The following is a 26466-nucleotide window of genomic DNA, read 5'->3' on the forward strand; positions in this document are numbered from 1 at the left end:
CCATCTCCATCTACATCTACATCCCCATCCCCATCTCCATCTCCATCTCCATCCCCATCTCCATCCCCATCTCCATCCCCATCTCCATCTCCATCTCCATCCCCATCTCCATCTCCATCCCCATCCCCATCTCCATCTACATCTCCATCCCCATGCCCATCTCTATCTCCATCCCAACCCCATCTCCATCCCTATCTCCATCCCCACCTGACCCCACCCCCATCCCATCCCATCCCATCCCTGTACCCATCTCTCTCTCAGTAGCCAGGCCAGGCACGCAGAAGAAACACTGAGCCTGCAGAGCATGCAGAGGGGCAGGGCTGAGCTGCAGGGCTCTGCCAGTCTCCCTGCCCTCTCTCACAAAACTCTGCTATTCCCATCTGTGCTGGTGAGTCACTGGGCGCCCTCTCCCTCTGCAAAGCTGAAAGGAATACAAGCTCATGTGTGTGCCTCACAGCCTTGTTTAAAAGGCCAAAGCAGAGAGGCAGCATAGGGAGAAGTTTCAAACCTTAAGTGAAAACACGTTGGGTTTTGTTAGGATCCTACAGGGGCAGTGTTGCCCATGGGCACAGCCATGCAGCAGGTCCGGGAGAGGAGACCTCGCCTGCATGGCGATGCCCAAGAGCTCCAACTCGACCCCTTTGCTGACCAGCACCAGCCAGGCTAGATGCCCCCGGGCAGGACCATCGCCCTTGCTTCTGCTCCGTCTCTGTGCCCTCACAAATCTGCCATCACCACGCCAGGCACAGAAGCCCCGCTTGGGAGCAGACAGAAGGCACATGGGGTGAGACGAAGAGAGAAAACCGTCCCAGGTTCAACGGGCCCTACAGCCAGCTCCCCAGCCCTATTCTCAGCCTGCATCTGCTGTCTGAAACACCACCATGACTTTACATTTCTGCTCCTGTTTAAGTAAAAATAGTCCCGGGCAGAGAGAGTCCCTAAGCCTCATGATGCATTCATGCCTCAGTGAGACCAACTTTATCAGAGCCTCTCCCAAGAGCAGATCTGGAAAGAAAGAACACGAGAGAGTGGGGGCTGCTGGGCTGGCGGGAGGCTAGCCCTCCCCGGAGGGCTGAGACGCACTGATCACAGCAGCTCTTCAGAAAATGGTGTAAATACACATCGCATAAAATTGAACCCTCTAAGCCGTTTTAAAACGTACAGCTCGGCGGCACGAGCAACATTGTGTGTCGTGCAGCCATCACCTCCGTCCGTCTCCGGAATTCTTTTCGTCCTCCCCAGGCTGAGACTCTGTCCCCGTTAAACCCTAACCCTCCCTTCCCAGCCCGCCGGTCCCGCCATTCTCCTCTCTGTCTCTGAGGCTCTAGTCCCTGAATCTCTAGGGACCTGAGTAGAATCACACAGTATCTGTCTTTTGGGACTGGCTTATGGCACTGAGCATAGTGTCCTCAAGGTTCAGCCACGTGGTAGCCGGTGTCAGAAGGTCCTTCTTTTTAAGGCTGGATAGTATTTCATTGTAAATATAGACCACAGTTTTTCCTCCATTTAGCCGCTGACGGACGCTTGGGCTACATCCACCTTTTGGCCAGTGCGAAGGTGCGGCTCAGAACACCAGTATACAAATATCTCTTCAAGACCTGCTTTCCATTCTTTTGGAAATATACCCAGAAGCAGAAGTACTAGATCATACGGTCGCTCTATTTTTAATTGTTTAAGGAGCCGCCATCCTGTTTTGCACGGCAGCTGTACAATTTCCATTCCCATCAACAGTGCAGGAGGGTTCCAATTTCTCCACAGCCTTGCTAACACTTGTTATTTTCTGAAAAGCACATCTTTTTAAAGAAATTGGCCAACTGGAAGGCAGAAAAATAAGTGTCAAATCAAGAAAGTTCCATTGTTTTTGTGAATTGTTAGAACCCAGTTATTCTTTGAAATGTGCATTAGTGTGGCTATGAAATTAGCAACCGCAAACTACCAGTCAGTCATCAACCAATACTCTCTGAGCACCTACTACGCAGGCTCTTATGGGCGCTGGAGAGACACTGATGAATATGACAGCAAAGGCTTCTGCTCCCTGCGAGCTGGCGTTCTCGCAGCGGGGAGACAGACAGACACATAAATGAAGATGCATGATGGACTACGTGATAAGAGATACAAGAAAACAAAACCAGTGAGGTCGCAAAGACCAAAGGAGGAGCAAGGGACGGGCACAGAATGTGCAGCAATGGACCGTCTTGCTGACAAGGTAACTCTTCGGAATGCGTGCCAAGAAGCTGGCAGGTCTTTGAAGATGACAGGGTAGAGAAAATTACTGAGTGCTGAGACAGGCTTGGTGGACTGAGGAACAAAAGGGTCAGGGTGGCCAGAGCTTCATGAGTGGAAGGCTGAAGGGCAGATCAGGTTGACCAAGATGGCGCCATGAGGAGGTGCATCTTTCCATTTACGGGAGGCATTGGAAGGCTGCTCTGAGGAGCATCGTCAGCCGGCTGTGTAGCTAGAGCACTCCAGGGAGTCAGGCCAATTAGGGGATGTTTTCAGCCTCGGGGTGGTAGCCTGGAGGCTATGACAGAGATGGAGACAGTGGGGAGGGAAGGTCTGACACTGCTCGTTGGTTGACGAGTCAGATGCAGGTGTGAGGTCAGAGAAGAATCCAGATGGCTCCTAGCACCTCGCCCTGGGCAGCTGGGTGGATAGCAGTGCCATGGACCGGGCTGATGAGAGCTGAGGGAGGACTGGTATGGGTGGGTTTGGGGGACACCAAAGGGTTTGCTCTGACCTTGTTAAGAACACGATCCCAACAGACTTCTAGGTGGAGATCACCAGTGAACACTGAACGAGACGGCACTGAGTGCTTTGTGCGGGCGTCGTATGAAGGAACAGAAGAGTTGTGGCCCGGGAACTGGCCACCCACACATTGGGTGGCATTGTGTGGTGCCCTCTGCCCCTGCCCCCCTTCCCCAAGGCCCCTCCCTGCCACCCATCCTCCCGTTACCTTGTCAGGCTGCCAGGCCCTTGCGGGAAGGCCGGCATCATGCGGTCTCAGGCGGTGCTCCCCCTGGGCGGCATCCTTCAGTTCATTTTTCTAGGACAGAAGGAAAGAGCTTCGTGAGGTGACCCCCCAACTTCAGGGACACTGCAGGGCATGGTGGCTAAGGGTTCTGATTTTGGAGGTAGGCCCCAGATTGGGGGTGATTCTGCAATCCATACTCCATGTGATGTGGGACCAGCTTCTTTCTTCTTTCTGAGCCATGAGTGTCCTACTCTATAAAATGGGAGTAACAGTGCTCCACATTGATGTTATAAGAATATAATAAAATAATATGTATTAAGTACCTGGTGAGGTTCCCAGCAGATAATTCACCCCCAATGTGTGGCATGCTTACCTGCACTACATGTCTGTATCCTAACAAGGCAATCTTGTTAAGTCAAGCTTTGACCTGACCCTTTCCTCACAAACACTGCTCCAAACACATTGCCATAATAAGTGCTAGAGAAAATTTTAAAGGGTTGTCCTGCTCAAAAATGAGGTAAAAATCTCTGAGGACTATGAGTGGCTGGAGCACCAGGGGTGAGCAGAACTCTGGGACCTGCCAGATTCTCCACCCAGACAGGCACAGAATTGGGAGTCCAGGTTTGATTTGGTTTGGTTTGGATTTTCAGAATATGTGGGATTCAAAGTTCCTGCATGAGGCAAGAGACCTGAGCAGAGCTCAGCGCCTGACCCGAGGCTGGTCCAGCCCCCAGCCACCAAAGAAAGCTGAAAGTAATGGATGTCTGCCCAGAATTCTAGCTTATGTGAGGTAATGCACCTGGGGAAGCGAAGGAGCTGCCCACTGGCTCAGTGTCTGCGCCGTGTTATGCCCCACTATCACCGAGTATGGGAACTGTGAGCTACCAGTAACAAAACCTAATTCAAGACAGGGGGCATTCAGGGTGTGGTGTAGTAACTACAGAGAGGTCAGACAGGGGTGGGGCTGAGCACAGAAAGAGAGAGGAATTGGGGGTAAAATTCCCCGTTAAAGAAAAGTCTGAAAATAGAAATTCCGAAACACAGTAAGAAAAAACAAAACCTCACAGTACTAGACAGATTCCACAAAATCAACAATCAGGATGCATTTACTCCAGAGGAAATGAAAATAATAAAGCAGTCTGAAGATGACTTCAGTGAGTGCGCTGAGGGCTCTCACAAAAGGGGGGGGGGGACAAGAAAGAGGCGATGCAGACAATGAACGGCCACAGCGGGAGGCCACTGGCGGCTCAGCCTCCAGCCGGCAGGTCCGCGATTTCCCGGCCTGCCTGGCCCTTCACCTTCGTCCTCCGGTCACTCCCTCGGCGAGCTGATATCCACCCACGTCTTGAACTGATCTGGCAACCCCTCCAGCACACCCTGAGTGCTCTAGTTTTATGCTCCATTCACCCTTCCAACAGGAAAGGGGCCGAGAGTCCTGTGGCTTCAGACACTCCCCCAGGAAAGGGGCTCCTCCTCACTATCCCCAGGTCCCATATTTCAGTCAACATCCCTTCCTCTCCACCACCGTAATCAGGAGCTCCTCCCCTCTCTGGATCAAACACAAGGACGCACCCTCCACACGCCTTACCCACACACCACACTGGTGGGGACTCCTCGACCTATGGGAATCACATTGCCTCCTCAGGAGGTATTCCCCCATGGTGCTGGAGGTCTACAGGGGATGGGTGTACTCATCCAAACACCAGAGGCCTGACCTTGGAGACCTCTGACGCCCAGCAGTCGATGAAGACAGCCATGCCTCAGAGGTTTATGGGAGACACTTGGGTGTTATAGGGGTTGGAGTATGGATTCTGAGGTCAAACTGCCTAACTACAACTTCTAGCCCTTCTCCCTGCAAGCTGCGTGGTCTCGAGTAGGCTGTCTGACACCTCCACACTCTCTGAGGTCTAAGGATGTAAAAGTGCCTACTACCCGATCAGATGGCATAGAGATGCAGCACGGTAATTCTCACACAACACCGAGCACACAGTCATGGCTCAAACAGGTGGCCCCTCCCCATTGCAGGCACCACCACATCTGCCTACATCTTCCCACCTTCCACATTCCACCACCAGATGACATCGCCTCTCTTTGCACCTCGCCTAGAAGAGTGGACTGCAGGAAAGGAACATCAGGAAGGGGAACAGTGCTGCCTCTTTCACCCAGTTTTCTGGGGGCTATAGAAATGTTACATCCCCTTGTTCTGTTTATGTTCCTTCTTAGTGACTCAAGGTCGGCTTGCTTAACCTGATGAAATCAATCTTCCCAAGAAAAAGGCTCAGGACCTAAATCCTGTCCAGGAAGCACTGAGCCATGGTGTCACCGTGCAGAGGGAAAGAATCGCCACCCTCTCTTGCGGATGCCATTTCTCCAAATCAGTCCAGGCATGAATTGGCACTTCAGGTACCACTTACTATACTGGACGCCCCCACTACCCCGCCACCCCGCAAGAAGCCAACCACAGAAGGAGCTGCTGAAAACAAAATCACCCCAAACAATCCTCCACCCTACGCTGAAATCATCACAAAATACCTGAGCAGGGTGCCACAGCACTTCACGCAATGATGCCGAAAGACGCCCATTCACTGACAAAGGCACCCAGCAAAGGCCCAAAGAAGACAGAGAAGATACCAGTTTGAGCCTGCAGAGACGGGGATTTATTCTCCACATTATGGGTACCTCACTTTATCCATACTTGCTGTTTACCCCCGAGAAAGCCTAGAGGTGGGTGGGGGCAGGGAGCTATGGGGCTGGTTGCCGGGGGTGAGGGTGGGGGGTCTTGTCCTGCATACTACAGTTCCTGCAGACAGTGCCCCTTGTCGTAACAGGGGCACGGTGTTGCTCTGACATGCATGTATTTGCAGTACTTGGGGAAAGATTCAGAAAATGTCTGCTGTTCATGCTTCTGATCCTATTAAGATGCTGAAAAGTGGGAAGACTTACCCTGGAAGCTCTCATCATTGACACTGTGCAGGACCAGAGCTGCCCACCCAGGGATGCTGTCCCCGCTCCAATTAAAGGGCTCCTTTCTGAATTAATCAGCACCACCAAAGAAATGCCACCAAACAAAATACAGATCACCTTGTGTATTGGTCGCATGCTTGAGACCAGCAGGCCCCCAAAAGATGTGGGCTTGTGGTCGCAACACGACAAAATGAGTCTCCCAACAGGCGCGGGTGGCACCAGCTATGACAATTCTCGGGAGAGGGAGGAGGAGAACAGAGTAGATTTAATATAATCTGACACTCATGTCTGAGTAGCAGGGCTTCCCACTGCCCGCGGTAAGCGAGTAGCCACGCCAGCGCCACGGATGCCAGGTGCACATGCACCATTCTATGCCACAGCGTAAGCCGTGCCCCCGTTGTCATCCCCCATTGTGCAGGTGCAACACTGGTGACCCTGGACCGCATCGGAGAGCCAGAAGCTGAGTTTGACGACACACACCCACGGCCTGAAGTCGAGGATCTGGTGACTCACGCATCACCAGGACTGAGATAATGAAGAACTTTCCAAACACCACTGCATGAAATCACCCTCCTAGCTCAGCGCTCCTGACCTGAAATAGCGGCAGGAAGAGAGCACAACCAGCCTCGCTTCTGCAGGAATTTCAGATTTGCTTTCCTTGGGAGGGCTTGAGCATCGCCATAGGAACAGTTTGAGTCTTAAATCCTTTAAGTGTAAAGCCAAACAGAGTCAGAGGGTTTCAGATTTACCAAACGGTGGATGCGTGGTGAGACAGGGCCTGCCCTGTAAGAATCAAGATGCACAATAGTTTGTTGACTCTGACTGTCTTCAAGCCCACAAGGGAAGGAGCTCAGGCCTTATCTCTGCTTCCTAGAGGAACACACAGAAGTTAGGACCAGCTCCAGCAGGCCGACCAGAGTTGTGGGATCTGATCTGAGGACTCTGTACCCCTAGAACCTCCTTCAAAGGGCGATTGCAGAAAGCACTAGTTATGGAGTTTTTTGATTCATTAATATTCACTAATGCATTAACCTGGAATAGCCTTACTTGGCTTTTTATCTCCTCTTTAGCCAAAATATGGGGGGAGAGAATTCTGATAAGGATAAGGGAAAAAGAGAAGGACGCAGGCAAGAGTTACAAATTCAAACACCCCAGGGAGTGAGCAGGCAGTATAAAGGAGTAGATGGGACCAAAAAGAAGAACATTCTAGAGTGATAAGAAATACAGTGATTGGAAATGCTCATGCCCCAACTAAAGAGGTCAGCTGCAACTTGGCTTCAACGTGTTGAGGCATAGTAGGAAAGGGAACCCAGTTGTTCCAGGTTTTTAGGAGCTGGAGGTCTGGGTTTCTATCTGAAATATCCCTGTTTTTAAATGTTGGCTCTTAATTCAGATAAAAACATACACTGTGTACTCCCTCCCATAATAGATATGTCTACAGGTTGAGTTAGCTTAAAAATTGGGCACTTTGTAAAAGAAGTCAGACCTGATTAGAATAAAGGATTAGTACGGTGAAGTGGCAGGGGGTGCTGGGTGCAGGCAGGATGGGGTGGGGGTGCATTCCCTGTGTGCAAGGAGAGAAAGGAGAAGATATAGGGTCACCAAAGGTAAGTTTGCCAACTTGTGCCTACCCACTATGTTGCCTTGGCTACCTGTTATGGACTGAATTGTGTCCCCCCAGATTCATATGTTAAAGCCCTAATCTCCCATTATGACTATATTTGGAGATGGAGCCTTTAGGGAAGTAATTAAATGAGGTCACAGGGTGGGGCTTTAATCCAGTAGAACCCGTGTCCTTATGAGAAGAAGAGGCAGGAGAGAGCTCTCTGTACGTGCACCGAGGAAAGGCCACGTGAGGACACAGCTCGAAGGGGGCCACCCACAAACCAGGAGCAGAGCCCTCACCAGACAGCAGCACCTTGAATTCCAGCCCCCGGAATGTGAGAAAATAAAGCTTCTGCTGCCCAGTCTGTGGAATTTTGTTACAGCTTCCCAAGCTAAGACGCAGCCCCTGCCTAAAACGTAGAGATACAGCCGGAGTTTCCCCCAAATTTCCCGGGAGCAGCTCCAGGGCTAGGCGAGGGGGAACCTGGGTCTTCAGAAACCCCACCTCACCTCACCATGAACTGTAATAAAATCCACATTTTGATGGTAAGATGGCCACTTTCCCCGGAGGGAAACAGTGACATGAGAAACAGAAAGCACTCCTTCATGACTTGTCAGTTCTCTTCATTTCAGTAACATCCTCCAGTGTGTGTGTGTGTCAGGCACCGGGGCTCCCTGGACGCCCCGGAAACAGCAAGTGAGAGACAGCCCCTCCTCACGGGTGTGGCCGTTGGGGACCCTGGTGCAGGATCATGTGTGCTATGATAGCAGAAACACAGCCTGTCAGGGTGGGAGACAAAATTGCCGACCTGATCACCCTGAGATAAAGAAAAGTCAGTGAAGGTCACGTAGATGGAGGCAAATGACTTCATATGTGCTTAAGAATCAGAGACTTTAGGGGCACCTGGGTGGCTCAGTGGTTAAGCATCTGCCTTTGGCTCAGAGCATGATCTCAGGGTTGTGGTACTGAGCCCCATGTCATGCTTTGTGTTCAGTAGGGAGTCTGCTTCTTTCTCTCCCTCTGCCTGCTGCTTCCCCTGCTTGCTCTCTCTCTCTCTCTCTCTCTCTCTCTCTCTCTCTCTCTCTCTCTCAGATAAATCTTTGGGGGAAAAAAGAATCAAAGGCTTTGCAGGAAGTTGAAAGGTCAGTGGGAGAAATGGTGAATCAACATTCAGCCAACTGTCAAATGGAGCTATCTTCGCTATAAAGGAAAATTTAAGCAAAATAATATCTGACATATTAAATTACAGCAAGTTTGAATTTGGACTTTACTGGCCTCACATATTTGTTTCTCTCAAATATGTTCATTCATTTTGGTTTTATGGTTTAGGAAAGCTGTAAAAATTTTATAAACCAGTTTTATCACTGGGCACATGTAATTATGTTATGAATTATAAATACATAATCATAGTAAGTTCGAATGTAATATAGACTATGTAGTTATAATATGCAAGTCTAGTAAAATCAGGTTGTAACGATGATCAATTATAATAACATATAATAAAAATAATTTAAGTCAACACTGGGATGTGCTTGATAATGTTTTTCTTTCTGAAAAGGCTTCATGAGTGGTTCTCGCCTAGAGCCCCAGCCAGGAGGATGGAGGTTTGAAAGGAGAAGGGATTGTGTGTGTGTTTCGTGTGTGTGTGTGTGTGTGTGTGTGCGTGCACGCGCGTGTGCGTGTGTAAGGGGGGTGGTTGGGGTGACAGCGTTTGAAACAAAGGAAGAAGAATGGAAGGAATCCTTCGCCCTGGTCTGGGGTGCTGTCCATGGTGCTGTCCGGGGTGCTGTCCGGGGTCCTGACCCAACTCGTGCCCCTTAAGCTCAAGGCTAGGACTATTGGCTAAATCATCACGTGATATGGAGAAATCATTGGGACCGGGAGGACCTGGGTTTGAGGCCTAATTCTAACATTTACTGAGTGTCAATTTAAATGAAAGAATGCATAGACATGCACTTTTCAAACTGGGAAGGGCCATTTGAATGTGAGAGATTGTTATGCCAATAAACAGACGGTTACTGAAACAACTATATCTGGCTTCCTGTCATGCTCAGGTCCCGGGAGGGTAGAGACAAGCCTTTCAGTTCCTCCCTATACTCAGGAAAATCTATAAACGTGCACTTGCTTTAACTATGACAGACACACGCTCTTCCGGACCCGTGTGACATTCAGGCATACTACATATGCCAATACTGTAATTGCAGAGAAGCACTGTGCTATTTAAAACCTATTTTTCTAACACAGATTAGAGACAAGCTCAAGTGGAAAAATATAACATGTTAATCAGGTTCTAATGCAAGCTCATGAACCAGAGAAATGTTTGAATTTTAAATAAAGCTCCTCTCCATAAAGGTATTTCATTAACTTACATGTACTTGGAACCTATGCTCTGTCCTACTAATGGAAAATAAGCACAGTTGAAAATTTGCTTGGTTCCCAATGGTCACCCTCATCAGAGCACAGGCTGCCCCAAAAAGAGGTCTTCTCTACCAAAAACAATGGAGTTGAACCTATGGGAATTCTTTCACATAGGATTCTCAAGGTTGGGGAGTAAGGGTAGAGGAAGGGTGAACAGTTAACATGCCACGTTTCCCAGGATGCAGAAAAGCTGGGACTCTCCTACACAGCTGGTGTGGATGTGAAATAGTACACTTGTTGTGGAAAACGGTTTGATGATGCCTCAGAAAAGTGGAACAGAATTACCACAGTAATCCCACTCCTGGTATACACCTCAAAGAACTGAAAATGGGTATTCAAACAAATACTCATGTATGAATGTTCAGAGCAGCACTATTCTCAATAGACGAAAGGTGGAACCTACCCAGATGTCCATCGTCTGATGAACAGATAAACAAAACGCGGTCTTGACGCTCAATGGTATACTATTCAGCCATAAAAAAGAATGAAGCAGAGACACCTGCTACAACATGAATGAACCTCAAAAACATGCTGAGTGAAAGAAGCCAGTCATAAAATGTCCCATATTGTATACATTTGATATGAAATGTCAAAAACAGGTAAATCAGACAGAAAAAGCACCCTGATGGTGGCCAGGGGCTGGGCAAGGAGAGGGTAAACAGTGGCTGTTAATGGGCACGGGGTCTGCTTTGGGCTGATGAGAGGGTTTTGGAACGAGATAGAAGTAGTGATTGCACCGCATCATAAATGTGCTAAACACCACTGAATTTTTCACTGCAAAATGGTGAGTTTTATGTTACAAAGAGTGCCACCCATGTCTCCGGGGGCAGAGCCTGAAGTGAGGCAAATATGACCCCATCCATGTGTCCATGAGTTTCTTCCCTGAGTGTTCCTTGGGACCACTGGTCCCCAAAGGCAAACCACCACCGCGTCTGGTCCTCAACCAATAAACAGCAGTCTTCTCCAATGCTAGTGGGAAAGGCTGGCACTTGCTAGGTCCATCTCCAGTAGGGCTCCTGCCAAGGGGACTCTCAGGGCCATTTTTCCTATATGTGATTTCAGCATAACCTGTTGACTTCAGAACTGAATCCCTGCATAAAATGTGTCTCCACCCTATACTTGTTCAGCATATGCAATGCATATTAATTTATAAACTGCATTCCACCTACTCTCAAAAAAAAGAAGGATTCAAGGATGCCTGTAATAAAAATAAGTATGCAGGAGCGCCTGAGTGGCTCATCGGTTAAGCATTTGCCTTCAGCTCAGGTCATGATCCTGGAGTCCTGGGATTGAGCCGCACATCAGGCTCCTTGCTCAGCAGGGAGCCTGCTTCTCCCTCTCCCTGCTGCTCCCCCTGCTTGTGCGCTCCCTCTCACTCTCACTCTATCTCAAATAAATAAAATCTTTAAAAAATATTTATGCAATAAGGCAGTTAAGAATAATGATTAAAAGAAAAAGAGAACACTATGTAGAAAAATGTCTGCCAAGGAAATCACATAAAGAAGATTTTTACCCATGGACTGAATATCACATTTAAGTACTGAGTTTGCCGGCTGCTAATGTGAGAAAGAAAACGTATCGATTATAACTTAGTTAATGTAAAGGATGGGCCTCCTAGGACCCTCCTACAAATAACACAGCAACGTGAAATATTTAAGTGCCTTTTTAAAAAAGTGTTTTGCTTTTGCAAGAGATGATTTGTTAGTATTGTCACAACATGGCGCTACCTCTTGAGAGCTTCTGTGCTCCATGCTCTCCCTCCAGCCAGGGGCCTTTCTCCACCAAATCTCAGATTCTTGATTACAGCAACCTTGAGCTATGTGAGCAAATGAAAATGGTGCTTCTACAATCTGTCCCAATGAGGCAGGGTTAGGCTGCAAATTCAGACGAGTTAAGGAGCTCTCCATATTTCCCAGACGTTGACTCAGTAAGACAGACTTTTCTCTCCCCAAAGACAGATCACTTCCATTAGTATCAACAGAATTTTCCTTATGACTCAGGGCCCTGCGGGTGTTAGAAAATATGTCCTTAGTTTTAGATCCACACCTGTCTGCCATGTGGTAGGTACATCTGACGCCTTTCAGATACCTTTAAGCTAACTTTTTAGATTAAAACAGAGCATACATACACAAAAGTGCACAAATCATAGGCATACAACTCTGCTAATTTTTACAAAGTGCTCACATCAGCATAATCATAACCCAGATGGAGAAACAGACCATTTCCAGCAGCCCTGAATTTCTCTCCTGTCTCCTCCCAGTCAAGACCCTCCCAAAAGGTAAACCATCTTGTGACTTCTAGCTCCACAAATTCATTATGCCTTTTCATTAACTCTATGCAAATGGAATGGAGACATCTTTTTGGTGTCTGTCCGGATATTTTTGTCAATATTTTGTCCACGATCCATCCACGAGAGTGTGAAATAGCAGCTTGCTCTACTTCACTTCATCTCACGTATAAATATTTGTTTATTCGTCTTCAGCTATTGTTGAACACTGAGGTTGACTCCATTCTGAAGCCTTTAAAAATAGTGCTGCAAAGAACATCCTTGAACATGTCTTTTGGTGGATGTGTGTATCTCTTGGCCAGTATTTGTCTAGGGATGGAGCTGCTGGACCATGGCCTATACATGCATTTAGGTTTTGTAGAAACTGCCAAGCAGTTTGGGGCAGCAAGGGGTGTTGGGAGTCCTGCATCCCCACATCCTCACTGAACAATTCACCCTCATGTTGGCCATGCCAGTGGGGCACAGTGGCACCCCTCAAAGGTACAAAGACAGCAAAGCTCACCAGTGTCATAGCTTCCTTCTTCTAGAAGTCAAGAGGCAGTGGGTTTCAGAGGTTCTGGCACAGATGACCTTACAGGGCAGACTTCAAACCAGCTGGCTCCCAAAGCGTAGGAGCTACCCAGGCACGTGAGGCAGCCCGGCGCTGATGGTCAGTGGTGGTGGTTGGGACTGGGGCAGAGAAGGGTGTCTGCTCTCTGAGGAAAGGCCCTGTTAACCAGGCCCAGCCAACAGTAAACATGGGCAAGCATCGCCCACATCTTCTATTTTTGAAGAAAAACCAGAAACCACTAGTTTGAGGTGAGACTTCCCCAATTTAAAATGCTGGCAACTAAAGAAAGCCTGTCTGAGACCTGTTTGGGGGTCATGGGCCACACCTTGCCAGCTCCGTTGAACAGTTTGTGCACCAATGCATGCTCACCTCGCCGTCGAGCGGACCTCAGGCGGGCTCCCTTCCGCAGGGGACTCTGAGCTTCCCAGTCCCCTCCGTCATGACAGAAATGCCCCGCTCTGAAATGGGGCTGTCCCATCTGCAGGCAGAGTGGGCTCTGGATCAAAGAGTAGATGCTACTTGTCTTGATTCTCCAAACTTCGCATCCCCAAGTTCCTTTAACTCAAAGTTTATTTTTAAAAGAGTAAGGGGACGCCCTGCTTCTCATCCTCACTGAACGACATCCTGCTCCAGCAAGAATCTGCCTGAATCCTCTGCTGCCGGCAAGCACACCCACTGTGGATATGGAGAGACAGCTGTCTCTCAACACAATCTAGGGGCTCGGGAGCATGGAAGCAGAGCTTGGGGTCCAGACGGCGGCTCCGATGGTCTTTGCTCTGTTAGTGTCCAAGCCTGGCCGCGTCTGCAGGGCCGGTGCCTCCCGTGGGCTCTGACTCAGGTAAAGGCTGGGAGCGAGTTGGCAAAACCACCCGCAGAGTCACTTAGCAAAGCTTTTCCCAAACCAAGCGTGTTTCTCTGGTAATTTTAGGCGGTGCCTGGACCTGGCATTTGAAACAACTGACTCATATCCTGACAAAGTTACCCCTGTCCTCAACCCCTTGGAGTCCTCCTGCAGAGCATCTCAGCAGGTGCTGAGCTCCTGGCTCGTCTCATCTACACATAGAAAGTGGGCCGTGGGCTCTGAGCCATGGGCAGGCCACCGCACACAGAACTTCAAAGATTGCCTCCTTTCTATTTTATATCTCTCCAGTTGGATTAAATATACAATAAGCAATATGGGTTTTCATTTGATAATAGTGATATAAAGATCCTTTTAAAAATTACATTTAGTGTACGAGTGAAATGCCTTGAACGTATTAATCAGTAGCATGTCTTGGTGAGGCTGGCGGCCGTGGTCACAATGCGGCAGCAGAGTGACTCTGGGACAATAGTAATTGTGACTAACGTGGCACCAGGCACTGAACCAGCCACCGTCACATAGACAAATTCATTGATTTCTTGCAGCAAGCCCTTCAATGGGTCACTATTTTTGTCCCCATTTTGCAGACGGGGAAACTGAGGCACAGGGCAATTATGTGACAGAACCAGGGGTGTGTAGGAGAATGGGACAGACAGACAGACACACAAAGACAGACTGGCTTGTGGAGGTGAGGGGACATTGTCACCCACTTTCCTATTATTTGTGGTCAAAACAACATCATCCTGTGGTTACTGCCTTCTGAAATGAAGAGGAGTCCAGAATAGGCTGACACTTTTAATCCCTATATGTGACAATGATTGGCTCAGTTTTCCCAAAATAGAAGCTCAAGAAGGAAGACCAAGCTCTTGTGTGGTTTTATGAATCCTCTGGGAAGAGTTTCCAGAAGGGCTTCGGAGTCTTAGTTCAGCATCAAAAAAAAAAAAAATTCACCATCACACCCCAATTACATGACAGTATCTGGACTTTCTTTGGGGCACTTATGGATTGACTGACTTATGCCATAGGGACCCCCAGGCAAGCCCCAATACCGAAGCCCTAACTTACAAGATGCTTTAGGTCTGCCCTGTACAATAGGGTAGCCATCAGATTGGCTGTTGCATTTTCAATTCAAGTTAATTTAAATCAAATAGAATTTTGGTACATAGAGCTTAATTCCCCTCCTCTTACATCCGGGCTGGACTCTGTGACCTGCTTTTAAAGACCAGAATATGGGAAGAGAAGGACAAGTATTTGTTGTGGAGAAACCTGGCTGACAGCACCTCGACCAAGTGAGCAAGGCCAACCTCACCAAGGAGGCATGGTACATTTTTTTCTGTGGTATTTTTTCCCCAGAATCTATATCCCCAGTCTCATCATGAGAAAACATCAGACAACCCCAAAGTGGGGGGGGGGGTAGGCCACCAGAGGTTTATCCAACACTGTTCAGAAGTGTCAAGGTTACAATAAACAAGGGGACACTGAGAAAGTCTGGCAAAGTCAGGTGGGCCAAGCAGGCAGGAGGACTGAGTGCAGGCCGGGATGGGATCCTGAGATGGGACACCGGTGCCACCAGGCATTCTGGTCCCAGCTGTAGCTACACGCAGTGTGAACAGGGCTGTGGATCTGCAAGTGCTGGGATCAGTCCAGTGGAAAACTCTCTGGGCAGATACGAGGCCATGATTTACCTTATGAGCTTTGCCCCAGAAGTTTTCCTTCCTGCCTCTGTCACTGACATGCTGAGCGGAACTTATGTTGCATGAGTCCCACTTTGCCCCTGGCAGTGCCCGACATGGGGCATGGAGCTGGAAAGAAGACAGTTGGATCAGGTCCAAAGTATGAGGTCAGCAAAGCTCTAGAAAAGGCAAGTTGAGACTCAGCTTTGGGGGTCCCCAGCTCTCCAGCTGGCTAGCTGCGTGCTGTCAGCAACTTATTTAATCTCACCTGGAGAAATGAGCACTGTGACCCATAGCCTTGCAGGGTGGTTGGGAAGATTGAAATAACCAGCCCACGTGAAAGATGCTGGCGCATATTAGAGAGAAAATAAATGTAAGTTTCTGATCTCCCCGTGCAGAATTCTCCACCCAGGCTGGACACCTGCTGCATCTCAAATTGCAAAAGAAAATCTTTCTCTCTCATAAATTCATCAGCCCCGGGGACTGGAGCAAGCATCCTGATTTCTTCTGATGGGAGGAAACGAGACTGCCTCTCTGTCTAGCACGCTGAAGTCATTAGGGGCTGCATCAGTGCTTAGAACTAAGCCAGGGTCATTTTTAAAAGTTACTCCTTTTGCTCAGGCTGGACTCAAGGTGAAAGCTTTGCTAGTTAAAAGAGTGCTCGCTTTTGCTGTCTCTCTCCGTATGGAATTGTCAACAAATTTGCTGTTTCTGTTTTCATTCATGTAGGATCTTTCCACCCCAAAAGCTGACAAAAGCAAAGTGAATGTCCGTAGCATCCCTCAATGTGAAAGAAAGTCTAGACTTTTTATATTCTCATGGTGTTTTATGAGGGAGATAACTCAGAATGGGGGCCTGTGAGTGGATTTGACCCACAACGTTTTATGTGGCCCCAAGATATCTAAGTAATTATCAACATTTAAAAATAGGAAACGCTACATTTTTTAATTAAAAAAAATGTTTTTAAGTAGGCTCCACACCCAGCATGGAGCCCAACATGGGTCTTGAACTCACAAACCTGAGATCAAGACCTGGGCTGAGACCAACAGTCAGACACTTAACCAACTGAGCCACCCAGACACTCCTAAAAATAGGAAATTTTATATAAAAACAATTTATACTTTCTGGTGAAAAAGTCAGAAAACTTGGCAGCCCCCCGTCTGCATTTCCATATGGTCACAATTAGCCATAAACACGCATGGTTTTGTGTTTGATCCTGTGGTCCCCATTTCTAGGTAAGTAAACTCACACAGTTGGCCCTTTTCAGAGCCCAGAACTTCACCCATGCACTCAGTGCTCTCGTTCCTATACCCTGCCTCCCCCCCAGCCCCAGGCAGAAGGCTGCATCTGGCCCTGCATCGGTGCGCTGACAGACGCTGTGTCCCTTCGAGCCGCCCTGCACACCAGTCTCCACGCTGTAGCTCTTGAATGTCTGAGCTATAATAAGCAAGCATGCTTTCTGAAGTGGCAAAATAGATGTTGCAGGATTCGCATTGATACAGTGAGTCATGAGCATTGCAGGTCCGCTGCAGGGCTGGGCAGCTGAGCACCCTGCAAGGTGTATTTCCCACTGGCTCCACCTGCTGTCCTGGCTAGGCTCACCGACTCGGTTTCTCCCTCCCACTCTTCTTAGATCTGTTGATGGGGGATGGGGGGTGGCCACCGCTGTGTGGATGCAGCACCACAGGAGGCGGGAGGTGGGAGGTGGGAGGAAGCAGGCAGCAGGGAGCTGAGCAGGCTGAGACCCAGGGTGATAAACCCAGGACGTGCCTGAGGATCTGCAGACCCTTTGGGGATGGGCATCAATGATCTTCTGTGGCTTTCTACAGCAGGTGCCAGCACACTATGGCCCACATGCCAAATCTAGCCTGCCTCCTGTTTTTGTGAATAAAGTTTTATTGGAACACAGCCATGCTAAGTCATGTATGAAAATCCCTATCATTACAGACCTTTTGGGAGAACATATATATTCTACTATACTCTGGATATATACTACTTGCATATTGACTGTTTCTTTATTTTTCTACATAGCATGGTATACGTAGAGAAGAAAAGCAGGAAACGACAATTTCTAGAAAACGAGGTCAGAGAAGGTGTCAGGTAACATCTAAGCAGAGACCTAATGAGAAGAAGTAGCAAGCCGTGTGGATATCTCATGGAAGGCATGCCAGGTGGAGGGGCAGCATGGCAAAGGCTGAAAACGGAGTACAGGAGGACAGAAAAGGTGAAGAACACGCACTAGGAGAGGTGGCCAGGTGCGGGCTCTGGCGGGAGTTTGGGTTTTATTCAAAGGTTGATGGAAAGCAGTGAAGGGTTAAGAGCAGGGACTGGTAGAACCTAGCAAAGGACCCCGAGATGAGGAGGAGTGGGGGGAAGGGTGTGGGAGACCAAGGAGGGTGTGGGCAGCCCCACTGGACTGCGGGATCAGGGGATGGCAAGGGAGGAGGAGACTGGGACCTGGGGCAGAGGCCCCCAGGGTGTGCCCGTGCCCCCCAGAGCAGGTCTCCCTCCTAAGACACCCTGCTAAACTCCCAGCTGACTCCCTCAATTCTCAGATGCTCTTCCAGCCCGACGTGAATTTTTATCACAGAGTATCTGCTTAATCCCTTGCTTTTGAAAACACACATAATCCTGTTGCAGAAAAAGAAACTGGCAAATTGAATTTGACTAAAGATGGTGGTGGATGAGGAGTCCCTGAACTACACAGTTTCAAAGAATTACAAAAGGAATGATCCCATTCTTATCAAAAAGGATTTCCTCTGCAGGACAAGAATACCCTAATACCCACAGCCAGAGGTGAGCACCATGAGGCCACAGACTACAGGAGATGCATGCCTTCACCAGCTTCCCGGGGGCTCCAGAACATGATCGGGCTTGAATGCCCTTTAATGTCAGAGATGATAAATTTCATCCAATGAGACTCCGAGTTTCCAAGTGGATTTTTTAAATTGCAAGAGGGGAAAACAGCCTTTCTGTTTTAAGTAGGAGCAAAACTGATTTACAAGGATGCTTCACACATGCACACACACACACACACACACGGAAAATCATGCACTGCATTGTTATTATTCTCCATTAATCCACCGAAACAACATCCCCGTGAAGCCAGCAATTTGGTCTTCGGAACTTGATCCATGACAAGTCTGCAGAGAGGGCTCAGCTGACAGGTGCACAGGTTCTTCGGACACAGGATGGAGCCAATGCGTTCAGCTTTCCATCCCTCAGGGTTTGGATGACGTGAGAAAACATGTGCGGCTTGTCTACCTCCAGTCTCTGCACCCCATGCTTATCCTTCGATGCTCTGCCCCATGTAGGGCTGCAGGGCTCAGGCTGGAAGACCAGGAACTACATTTTCCAGACCCCCGGCTGCAGGGACGGGGAGGGTTGGCAGGAGGCGGCAGGTGGGGCTTCCACTCTCCAGGTTCCTTCCTGCCAGGGCAGCTCCAGCTCAGGCAGCCCCGAGCCTCCCCGGCAGTGCAACACTCCCCACAAAGTCTGTGCAGGGGCTCCATGTTACCAGCCTGGAGGTCCCCGTAGAGCAGCCCCATTTTCTAGGGGGCCAGATGCCGAGACAGCCCATCCTCCATGCTCCTTGATTCTAGTGATGCCCCGCTTTTCTTTGTCCTCTGGTCCCTGGGTAGTGGCTGCTTCCTGCCGTCCCTAATGTACAGGGTCCCTCAACTCTCCCTTTTGGTCCTTCTAGTTTTGCAACACTGTGTCATCAGTATCCTTGTTAAGTCTCCTGTGCTCGACCCCTAGAGACACCAGATGGCTTGGCGACACCAGCACAGGGAACACAGCACAGCCCCCGGCCTGGCCCAGGACACAGCCCAGGATGCGCTGCGTCTCCAAAGCATTAGCACAACAGCTGAAACAAAGGAGGCCAGAAATCCAAGTCAAGGTGTGTCAGGGCCCTGCTCCCTCCGAAGGTTCTGTGCAAGGAGCCCTCCTTGCCTCTTCCCGGTGACTCTCGGCAATCCTTGGCTCACAGTTGATTCGCTCGGACCTCTATCTGCGCCCTCACTTGGCATCATGCCCTGGGTGTCTCTGTATCTCTTCTTATAACGACGTCAGGGACTCAGGTGTCAGGTGGATTCAGGGCCCACCCCCACTCCAGTACGACTTCACTTTAACCAACTACATCTGCAAAGACCCTATTTCCAATAAGTTCCCATTCACAGGTTCTGCTGGACCTGTGAGTGAATTTTTGGAGGACACCATTCAACCCAGCACACCTGGCCAAGAGATGCCAGGTAGCCCGGTGGGGGAAGGTCCTTCCACCCAGCAAGTGTACCAACAGCACAGCCCAAGGGCCATCAGATATACCACGCAGACCACGGGAGCGTGGCAAAGGTCCTGACGAACCAAACTGTCCTTGGAACCAGCCCCTAGAAGTAGGCCAGGACCTACCCGCTAACCCCACAGAGTGACCACCTGCCAAATCCATTTCCTGTGTTTGAAATCCTTTCGTGGTCTTGGGCCCAGAATGATACAAGGTACATGAAGCCATTCTGAAAATAAGAAAATTTGACATATACACTAAGGGATGTCACTGTTCGATTTAGAGAAAGTTCCACATGCTTGTAAATGAAGAACTTACTTGTTTTTCTTTGAAGACCTGTAGATAGTAAGCCGGAGAAAGGGCACTAAAGTATATATAACACTTTTCCTTTTGAAAATGGTAAATTTCATTATAAACAAAAATGAAGTCTAGAAAAATAATAGAAAAGAAACATCAGCCGTATTTCCCCCACTTGGTGATGTCATTCTTAACATTAAGCTGTAATTCCTGCCACTTCTTTTTCTCTCCAGATACCTACATATTAATACTCAATTTTTGTACAAAATTAAGATCATATTGTAACTTACTGCTCTAAAACTTAAAGCACTGGAAGCATTTCCCTCAGTCATAAACTATTGTCCTAAAAAAAATCTGTCTGATCTATGGTCTGTGCCAGGGTTGCTCCACCGCTGTGCCCTCAGTTTACCTGGTGGCAGCAGAGAGGGAGTGACCGTCTGGCCCCCAAAGTTCCCCGGACCTCAGAGCCGTGACTCGGGGCAGTGACCACACAACCGCCCACTGGAAACCCGGCATGTGTTCCATCTCCTGGAGGCACATTTGTCTCCGGAACAACTGGGAGAAGTGGGTTTGGCAGGAAGGGATTCTTGGGACTGAGTTTATCTACTTAGCATTGTTTCCAACTGTTTCATTTGTAATTAAAACAAAACAAAACAAAAAAACCCACAAGACTACAAGGTCCTTAATAGCAAAACCTTCTCTTACAGACTCCCTAGGACCTGGCACAATGTCCAGCTTGGTCCAGCACACCTTTGAGTCCCATGCGAATCTCTGCTGTCAGTGTGGTGGCCAACAGGGACTTGTCTGAGCTACTGAGCACTAGCACTGTCCCTACTGAGCAATAGCACTGTGGATACTGAGCACTAGCACTGTCCCTACTGAGCAATAGCACTGTCCCTACTGAGCACTAGCACTGTGGCTACTGAGCACTAGCACTATCCCTACTGAGCACTAGCACTGTGGATACTGAGCACTAGCACTGTCCCTACTGAGCACTAGCACTGTGGCAACTGAGCACTAGCACTGTCCCTACTGAGCACTAGCACTATCCCTACTGAGCACTAGCACTGTGGCTGGCCCTGACTGGGATGTGCTTTAGGTGTAAAGGGCACACCAGATTTTCAAGACTTACTGCAGAAAAAAAAGGAGTGAAATAAAGTATTAACTATTTTATGTTGATTTCATTAGTGAAGTGATAATATGCAGGTTAGGTTCAGTTAAACAAAAATATGTTATTCAAATTAATTTCACCTGTTTGTCCTTACGTTCTGCCATGTGGCTACTAGAAAGTTTAAAATTATATTTGCGGCTGTATTGCCATCAGACAGTGCTCCTCCAGACCCGGCGGGCTGGGAAAATGTGAGAGCAGAGCAAGCCTGATTCAGAACAGCCGTAAAATACCACATCGATGGGAGAAAAGGAAAGCATCACTTTGCAGCCCCTGTGAATGAGCTTGCTTCTAAGATAAGTGCCCCCCATCTTGTATCAGCAGTCGATGTCACCTTATCACCAGCGCAGGTGGGTGAGGACGTGATGTCTTCATTTTTTTACACAGGTGTTAAGAATACACCATGCCATCATCCGTCTTCTCTAGTTTATGATATTGTGAAAAAACAAAAAGCTGCGGGATTCAGGGTTCATAAAAAAGGATTTAGTTCCATTCTTTAGCACAGCGTCTTGGTAGGGGAAAAAACGAACAAATCTTGTGTAAAGAAATAAATAAGAAGCACCTAAGCCATAGGCTTTGGCAGGACACAGTCTCCTCCTGGAACAGCCTTGTCCCCTTTTCGGGACCGCACTGAGCACTCAGACCAATCGCTCCTTGTTTCCTCCTGTCAACTTTCTTCCTTCAGCTAAAGATTCAGAAAACATGATTTTTTGTTGTTGTTGTTCTGCACTGAGGCAACCTCCTTTTTGGGCAAAACTAAGTTGCCAAGACTGGCAACCCACTGGCTGAACATGGCCAGTGGATATCTTAGTCCACACCATGTTTTTTGCAATTGGTTGTTTTTAGTTGGAGTTATCTGCCAGTATTTCAAAATCAAAACAATTCACATTTTTAAAAAAAATCTGAGTTTCTGACTTCTCCTAAAAAACTGGAAGTGGTGGCTATGGTGCTCAGACCCCCTGTAATCACATGTGCTGGGCCAGGCCTGCAGTGTGGGCCCCCCACCCCGGGATCTGCCACAGTGCCTCCTGTCCCCCAACACTGAGGTACCACTATTCTCCACACCGTGCTGCCCTGTTTCTCATGTCATGAGCACATTCCCCCATAACCATCCTTCCTCAGAGCTTGGGAGCAGGAAGTGCAGACCAGGAAAAAAATATTTTTAAGTCTGTGTACATTCACATGTAAAGGATTCTCTAAGCCTGGAGCTTCTTTAATATTACTTAGTATAGTTGGTTTTCTGGCCAAATTATGGGGGGGGGGAATCTCTTGACTCCAGTTGCGTGGATTGTTTAGAAACACCCATGCTTAAGCTATTGGTACAAATGTCAGTTGTAACGCAGAGACCAAAGGCAGGCTGTTTCCTCGCCATCCCAGTTTATAACTCTGTTAGCAGACTTAGTATCATGTTAATTGAAGGTCTACATTTCACGCTAAGGCTGGCTTCAGAAATTGCTTTCCAGCAGCCTCCATCTGGAGGCTTTGGGACCTAATAAAACCCAACAGAAGCAATCCTGAGCTGGCAACAAGGTGTGGGGGATTGCATCGTTCCCCGCTGCAACAGGGAACTGAACTCCCTGCTTTACTCTCTCACGTCACCCCCGAAATGAGGAGGATTCCAGACGTGCCTGCATCATTAGCTGTTCCCAAATGGCTCTCGGTAACTCTATCCTGATGCCAGGGGGATCTTTGAGAAAAGCATGACGGCAGAAAATAGCCCAAGCTGCTTGCCAGCCCCCAGCATTTGCTTTGTTCTTCTCAATGAAGAGAGATGAGGGACATTCGTTATTTTTAAGAAATAATTATTTCGGTTGCCAAGCAGGAGCTGTCTACTGAGAAAGACCGAGTCCCTCCTTTATATCTCCGTCATCCTGCTGAATGACTTTATTCTCAATTAGTGTGAGAACGTGGACTTATTACCGACCTACAGCTACAGTGATGAGATAACACAGCACACAATGACAGCAAAGCCATTCAAGTACTTCTTAAAACAAAGTGTGCCTATAACTTATGTTTGGACAAAAGTAAGAGAAAGAAGATAAGTATGCATATTTATCCCAAGTGGGATGGAATGTCTGTGTCAACACCCTTGTATGCTCTGCTTCTCTGGCTCCAACCCCTATGGACCTCCAACTCACTCCCCTGGCAAGTGTCAGTGCGAAAGGCATGCAGAGAGCAAAGTAAAGGTGGTCAAGAGGCTTTCCTCCTCAAAACAAAAAACAAAAACCCAGGAACATTTGTGTTTGGATAACAGTAAAAATGATCCCACAGAAAAGATGAGGATAGGCTAAAAATGTAAAACTCAGATTAAAATAATTCTGAATAACATCTGTGCTCTAGTCACTAATATCAACCTCCTGGCTTTGAGAAGTGTACTGTGGTTACGAATGGGGTAGTCATTGGGGTAAATTTGGCAAAGGGGACACAGGAACTCTCTACTATTTTTGTAATGTCTATGTGAGTCTAAGCTTATTCCAAAGTATGTCTTTAAAAACCAAACATAAAATGCTAGACAGAACATGGGCTGTTCTCTGCCAATTAGTCCATGACTTAACAAATAAACATGGTTCTCTTATTGCTCCTAAGGTAAGATATTAAGTTCTGTGGGAGATTCTAAAAGATGTGAGGGGTAGCCTGTGTCCTCAAGGAGCTTATGGTCTACTTGGAAGAACAGAGTCCTCAAATATGGATAATATTTAAAATGATATGTATGGGATGTAAGTGACACCATAAGGCTGCACATGAGTAATTACTGAGATGAAAAGTGGGTGCAGCACATTCAATGGAAAGAAAGCAGTTGTGCACACACTAAAAAGGATGTCTCACTGAAGTGACCTCCCAGAGGTGGTGTTCACATGCTGTTCATTTCTGATCCTCACCTTGCCTGACACACAAAAATCACTGAGCCCATTTTTATTGAGTGACTGGATATGAATGAATGAAGACGCAACCTGATCTAAGTCTTCAAGGTTTACATGGAATTGTGGAGCAGGAATTACAAAAAGGGGTGACCAGAGTGGTGGCTCCAGGTGTGGACGCTCAAGCCACACTCAGGAAATAAGAGTCTCTGCCAATGTGCCTGCCAAGTCACGTTTGCAGAGGTGAGTGGGAGTAGGCTGGAATCAGAGCAGAGAGGGGCTTGAATGCTAGGAAGAAAATTGTATAATTGTGCCTTCTCCCCAGAGCCCCACAAGATGTTTCCCATGGTTTGATTCATATGAAATATTTCTCACTTCTCTCCTGTGTTCACGTGTCCATGTCCAGAGGCACTCAGCTGTTGCAAGGATAAGAAATGTGAATTTAAAAAATAAACAACTTTTTGCTTAGCTTGTTATTTAAAAAAAATAATAGAAAGCAAATAGTGATAATTCTCTTTCTTACCAATTTTTATATTTCTTAATTGGTTTTCTTCTTTTATTGCTTTGGCAAGGGTTGCTAGTGCAATAGTGAGTTGCAAGGGTGATAGGCTAGTGATGAGTTATCACTGCCCAATTCATAGAAGTATGTATTCTTGACAGAAGGAAATTCATACATATAGTAAGGGGAGATGGGAACCAGAGAAAACAGAGCAGGGACTCAATATGTAAACGTTCCAATGGGTCTCTTCAGGGTTGCAAAGATGCAGAGCATGCTTCAAGTGAGATTTCCAAGTAAAGTCAATTCTTTTCCACAAAGGGTTATTCCAGTTAACCTACAGCATTTAATTCAAACATTAACCCCCACCCCCTGCAAAATACCAAACAGTCTGGCAGTTTCACTTAATGTTAGAATTAAGTATGAATCACAAGCTTAAAAGAAAAGGTTCCAACTGACAGAAGTGCATCCAGTAATTTCAGATCTCACATTAATTACATGAATCATTAAACTGCTGTTAAAGTAGGTTCCAAAGCATGGGTTAAACTGGGCAATGAGCTGCTTGTGCTATTAATTGCTTCAACACTTATAAGATATGTTCACTGCCATGATGCTAAGGCATGCAGTAAAGTAAAAATCAATAAGAGAGCTTCTGATAAATGAATGAATAACAACTGGTTCATGTGTTTAGTGGAGAACTCATGATGTTCACATTCTCTGGAATAATTTTGGTTAGTTGGGGATGGGGGGTGGGCAGTCTATACAGTCTCAGTTTAAAAAAAAGAAAATAACTTTTTCTTTGATGCAGCAATTACACAGAGCTACCTTTGACACAAATTATCTCTTCTTTCCAAAAGTAACTTGATAAGTAAATAAATTCATGAATTAAAATTACCATATTAATATATTTTCCAAGACAACTACACAACTGCAGTAAGTTAGGACAAGACTTGTGTCTAAAATGTAATGGGGAATAATAATGTCAATGAAGATAATGACTAGAACAATAATGGTCGTGTTCTTTTCCAAAACAGTACTCTGCTAAAATATGACATCTTGAAAGCTTTTGGGGAGCTGATAAAGAAGTGGGCATCATTAATTCTGACACTAGGAATTAATAGAGCAAAGTCATATATTCATAACAGATCAACTTGTTGACTCTGCCAGTTTAATATAAAAATCAGTGGGCAAATCAGTGATTAAAAAGTATCATGTTAGTTTTGCCTGAATGTGAGATTGTGCACCCCAAGCATGACGGAGCCTTGTTCCCTGTCTGAGGTGCTGATCAGACAATCACCAAAGCCATTGCTTTCCACAACAAGAGTTATCTCAGAGTAAATGGTAGAGATCATCTTGGATTCATACAAAACACGGATATAAATACGGGACAACATATATTTAGCTATCTCCACACCAAAGAGGCTTTTGATAAAATCCAACTAACACTAATTTTATAATAATTAATGCTTACTCTTTGTACCAGCTGCCGTGTCGAATGCTTCACCTACATTTTTTCTTTAACATTTACAACAATCTTATAATATGGGTAATATCATTATCCCAACTTGAGCACTAGGGGTTAAATAACTTGATCCAGGTCATGGAGCTACCAAGTGGTAGTTCTGGGACCCCAACTAAAATCTCTCTCTCCCCAAACACCAGGATGGAGAAGCTATGAGAAAACTATACTTAAATTCACTTGGTTGGTGGTAGATCTAAGAATATTGACAATATATGGATATATGGACTCCAGATTTATGAGGTCACAGTAAAAGTTTCAAGAAGAAAGCGGGGATCAATAATCATTCATACATCCAGCCGTTATTGTGGGCCAGCTTCATGAGAGGCATTCTTTTTTTTTTTTAATTTTGTTTACTTTTGAGAGAGAGAGAATGAGAGGGGGGAGGGGCAGAGGGAGAAGCAGACTCCCCACTGAGCAGGGAGCCCGATGCGGGGCTCGATCCCAGGACTCCAGGATCATGACCTGAGCCGAAGGCAGTCGCTTAACCGACTGAGCCACCCAGGCATCCCCATGAG

The 26466-nt window shown here is 47.2% G+C and overlaps 1 protein-coding gene across 1 annotated transcript in view; it reads right to left on the reverse strand.

Moving 5' to 3' along the window:
- STX2 (syntaxin 2) overlaps positions 1-26466 on the reverse strand; it is a 204110-nt gene that overhangs the window by 10464 nt on the left and 167180 nt on the right. Inside the window, exon 11 of the transcript XR_012376980.1 lies at positions 2954-3043. The gene's annotated coding sequence lies outside the window, so the exon portion shown is untranslated. The remainder of the gene's footprint in view (positions 1-2953; positions 3044-26466) is intronic.

The sequence above is a fragment of the Callorhinus ursinus genome, unplaced genomic scaffold, assembly GCF_003265705.2.
Source record: "Callorhinus ursinus isolate GAN/ISIS: 27379988/994484 unplaced genomic scaffold, GSC_fseal_2.0 scaffold97, whole genome shotgun sequence".
Classification (NCBI taxonomy): Eukaryota; Metazoa; Chordata; class Mammalia; order Carnivora; family Otariidae; genus Callorhinus; species Callorhinus ursinus.